Here is a 5,348-nt window from a genome sequence, read left to right as displayed (position 1 = left end):
CCAGGTGAGGCAAGGTTATTAATAGTCTCCCCCTCCTACCTGTCCGGCACCATCCATCATCATTATCATGCCAGAGAGCTTAGAGACGTGACACGTTTACCACAATACTAGCCAAAGAAGATTTAATATTCACAGCTTGATTGGACGGTGAGCGATCGCTATAGGAATAAATTCTGTCCTCTAGTTGAGTTTTAATAATTCGATTTAGAACTAATGTAAAAGAAAACTATACAAAAACTCCAAATGGAAGCGATATGAGGAGATCACTGACGGTATATAAAATATGGAAATCCTTTAATGAAGAAAGATTAAAAACAGCTTGGTCGGTAAGTGGAAGCCATCTCTGACGCGTTTCCGGCGCCTCTCGCACCATTAGTCATAGATATAATGCTACAGAAGTGAAAGGTTCATTTAAAATCACAGACAACCAATAAAAACACCTTATAACAAAAATGTGAGAATTCATAAATATATACCATACAAAAATGAGTAAATTAATACAATAACATGGTGTCATTACAAGAATTCATGGCGTTAGGCTGTTTGGTATTTAATTTTAAAATCCATTGCATTTCTGGCCAAAATATTTTTATCTTCCAATTGTTGGGCGTGTAACTCTTTCGATACCATAGCACTGCAAGCCTATTTTTTTCACTTAATGAAAAAGTATAGTGTTTTGCCATGTTTTTTATTTTATTATGGTGTCTACGGTTGGATCTAAGAGGCACCCCAAGAGGTCATTGTTTGTTCTCCGTGTGCCATGACAACCATCGTCTCCTTGTGATTTCGTAATGGGGTGCCAATAGAGGTGAGAGAGGGAACCCCCTCCCTCCAGCAACCTTTCAAATGTTGCGATCGCTATCATTCACAGCATCTGGAGGGTTAATCAGCCAGGGACGGTGTGGGCACCATCACTGGGTGTTACTGCAGAAAGCTGTCAGCTGTGCCATATGTGGTGATCGTGCAGGAAGTGTTGATATTTCAGTGCCTACTGCATGATCAAGCTGTGATTGGTTAGTCAGATAGACCATAGCGATCTGAGCATGGGACTGCCGACATGGGTCCCCGCAACTGTTCACATGGCAGTCAGCTGTCAATGACAGCTGTCGGCACACAACTCTCACTGTGTGTTTTCACACAGTGACAGTTTAAAGCCATAATGTACATAGCACGTCATGTTGCGGGAACTCACACCTGCTCATGAAGTGTTATGTACGTCATTGTTTATTTAGGGGTTAATATACTCCCCTACTGTCGATTTCTCCAGGATCCAACACCATTCTGCTCCTCTTCTCAGTGATATCACCACTCTCCAGGTCACACTGTGTTCTACGTGACCTGGAAATGGCTTTTACAGTGTAAGTCTATGGATTATAATTACGAGGTTCCAAAGGCTTACATTGTAAAAAAGATTTCCACTCATGCATATGTATCGCCCCGGTGTTAATCGGGATACTCGGATCCGGGATTGTCGTGGCTCGAGGGGTCCGGACCCGGCTTGGCGGACACTCTGATCCATAAAAGGAGTTATTTACAGGGGAAACGTTTGTGACGTCACCTGTGGGTTGCGGTAATGGGAGTACCGCCGCTGCTGAAGGGAGGGTCAGGGGCAGATGGTGTGAAGCAGCAAGGTGTCAGTCCCTCCGCAGGTAGGGAAGGCCCTGTATTTGTAGATTATACAAAACTATGTAAGATAGTTAACACAAAGGAGGACAGTTTGCAACTACAGATGGATTTGAGTAAATTGGAGAATTGGGCTGAAAAATGGCAAATAAGGTTTAACACAGATAAGTGTAAGGTTATGCACATGGAAAGGAGAAACAGATGCTACAATTACTTACTAAATGGGAAACTGATGGGGAAATCAGACATGGAAAAAGACTTAGGCATCTTAGTCAATAAGAAGCTCAACTGGAGTGCCCAGTGTCAGGCAGCAGCCACCAAAGCAAATAGGGTGATGGGATGCATTAGAAGAGGTCTGGGGGCACGAGATGAAAACATCATTCTCCCTCTGTACAAATCACTAGTCAGACCACACTTGGAGTATTGTGTGCAATTTTGGGCGCCGGTGCTCAAGAAAGACATTACTGAGCTTGAACGGGTTCAGAGGCGGGCAGCTAAAATAATCAATGGAGTGGGTGCATTACAATATCCAGAAAGGTTATCAAAATTAGGTCTATTTACTCTAGAAAAGAGAAGACTTAAGGCCCCGTCGCACACAGAGATAAATCTTTGGCAGATCTGTGGTTGCAGTGAAATCATGGACATATTGTTCCATTTGTACACAGCCACAAACCTGGCACTGATTGTCCACAATTTCACTGCAACCACAGATCTGCCGCAGATTTATCTCTGTGTGTGACAGGGCCTTTAGGGGAGACCTAATAAATATGTACAAGTATATCAGTGGGCCATACAGAGATCTCTCCCATGATCTGTTTGTACCAAGGACTGTGACAAGAACAACAGGGCATTCTCTTCGTTTGGAGGAAAGAAAATTTCTGCATAGAAGAGGGTTCTTCACGGTAAGAGCATTAAGGCTCTGGAGCTCTCTTCCTGAGGAAGTGGTGATGGCAAACTGACTGAATGAATTTAAAGCGGGCTTTACACGCTACAATATATCTTACGATGTGTCGGCGGGGTCACGTCGTAAGTGACGCACATCCGGCATAGTAAGTTATATTGTAGCGTGTGACAGCTACGTGCGATTGCGATTGAACGTTAAAACGTTCATCGCATGCACGTCGTTCAATTGCTAAAAATTGAACGTGAGGTTGTTCAATGTTCCCGAGGTAGCACACATCGCAGTGTGTGACATCCCGGAACGATGAACAGATCTTACCTGCGTCCCGCGGCTCCCGCCGGCAATGCGGAAGGAAGGAGGTGGGCGGGATGTTTACGTCCCGCTCATCTCCGCCCCTCCGCTTCTATTGGCCGGCTGCCGCGTGACGTCAATGTTACGCCGAACGTCCCTCCCACTCCAGGAAGTGGACGTTCGCCACCCACATCGAGGTCGTATGGAAGGGTAAGTACGTGTGACGGGAAATAATCGTTTGTGCGACATGTTCAACAAATTGAACATGCCGCACATACGATGGGGGCGGTTACGATCGCATACGATATCGTATGCTTAATCGTAACGTGTATAGCAGGCTTTAGAAAGGAATGGATGCTTTTCTTAATAGCAAGAGTATAGAAGGTTATGAATAGCATAATATTACAGGTAGATAGTTGACCCAGCTTAGGAGTCGGGAAATAATTTTTTTCCCTATGAAAAAAACTGGCTTCTACTCTGTGGGTTTTTGCCTTCCACAGGTTCAACACTGCAGAACAGTGGCACTAAAAATAGGCTGAACTAGATAGACATAAGGTGTTCCTTCAGCCTTAGAAACTATGTTACTACCTTACTATGTTACTATGTTACTTGAACAGGACTGGTCCTAATTCATTAGAATATGCTGTGAAATAATTCTGAGAATCTCTATATACTGTGAACTTGTCAAACACAATGGAGTTGCCTGTAATCAGCTTTAAAAGTCAAATACAGCGCGGTGATTAGCTTATAGGTGTCATTCTTACTATCCCTTTAAGTATGGGAGAGGTAATGAAGTTAGAGGAGGTCTGCCCTCAAAAAACATTTCTCACTGACGCACTTTAGAGTTACAAGTTGGAGTGTAAAGCGGGCTTTACTCGTTATCACCTCCTCACCACCATGATGTTCAATAAGCCGCTTAGTGATCAGTGGTGGTCCCATTTCTTACCTATTCTATAGATAGGTGGGGTACATAGGGTTATGGCAGGTTAGTACAGGAGAGATTATATCATGATGTAACAGATGAATTACTAAATTTAGGTATAATCTGCTTGACATTGACTAATAATCTAGATGATATCTCAGTATGCTTATACTTGGGCGGACCACTCTGTTAATATCCATGATAAGTATACTGTGGGAAAAGATTTAATGTCCATGACTTCCTTAACAGTGAACTTTAATCACTAACCCATTGAACCTGCCATGTTGACATACGTTATGGTAATCTACTGTATGAGATATGAAATTAATATGCTGAGATTGAATCAATTGCTTAATTTGATATTTTAACCATTCTGTGTAATGTTTGTTAGTAGAGGGATGCAGATTATCTCTTTTGGAAATGAATGAACATTATTGTTGCCAGTTTTCCCTATTGATTCATACAGTAGGAGTGCGCATTAAATTTGCAGTAACAATTCCTTCTGGTGTCTTTGGTTTAAAAACACAAAAGGTTTCTAGTTGTAAACTTCAAAGTCATCGAGGTATGAAATGGGTAATTTCACGATAACCACTCCTGTTAATATGCCCTAGTAGATAGAGTTGCCCTCACTTGGACCCTTCTTTGTGACCCACTCTGTAGGAGCTGCTCCCTTAGCGGTAGGCCTGCGCAGCATGTGTAGTGTGTGAATGGCCATCTTATTAAAGTATTCTGAGAAATGTAGGCAGATATTTATCCAACATGCAATACCATCATAGAGGCATCTGATTGTCTCCATTTTTTTCTGCAGCAGGCCAACAATCCCAAACATACAGCCAATGTCATTAAAAGCTATTTTGAGCGTGAAGAACAAAAAGTCTTGGAAATGATGATATGACCCCTGATCTCAACATCATCAAGTCTATCTGGGATTTCATGGAGAGAAAGTAGGATTTGCATAAACCTGCATCCACAGAAGATCTGTGGTTACTTCTCCAAGATGTTTGGAACAACCTCCTTCAAATACTGTGCACAAATATACCAAGAAGAATTGATGCTATTTTAAAGACAATGGGTTGGCATACCAAATATTGATTTGATTTAGATTTATTTTTGTTCATTCACTTTGCATTTTATTATTTTTTTTTAAAATAACCTATTACTATAGGAGGGGGAACCTTAGTTTGATATTATAGAAGCTCAAATGCCAATATTGCTATATGTCGGCTGAACCGAGTCAATATTAAAGAGGTGATCCACTACTCAGCATTAGTGGCCACATTGATGTAAAGCTCATAGGGAAGGCTTTTCTCAAATACCTTGGGTAGTAAATTCTACTTATGACTGGCGTCCTTGCGATCCATGTGTGAAGCCACATTGCAGCGATTGCCTCCGGGTCCTCAGGGACTTCTCTCCACCCTCTGGGACGCTGCAGGGTCTTCACGTGCTGGAAATCTTCTGGCCACAGGTAAGTCAATAGGAATCGTGACACCACTCTCGGTTTTGCGGTCAGGGTGATAGGGGATCGCCACTGCTGTTTAACGAGCATCTGGGGATGATGGTGTTTGCAGCTTGGTGTTATGGCCTCCCGAGAGTGAGGCTGGCCCCAGGGGC

The sequence above is a fragment of the Anomaloglossus baeobatrachus genome, chromosome 5 (assembly GCF_048569485.1).
Source record: "Anomaloglossus baeobatrachus isolate aAnoBae1 chromosome 5, aAnoBae1.hap1, whole genome shotgun sequence".
In the NCBI taxonomy this organism is placed as follows: Eukaryota; Metazoa; Chordata; class Amphibia; order Anura; family Aromobatidae; genus Anomaloglossus; species Anomaloglossus baeobatrachus.
The sequence above is the reverse complement of the archived record's forward strand: the minus strand, read 5'-3'. Positions refer to the sequence as shown.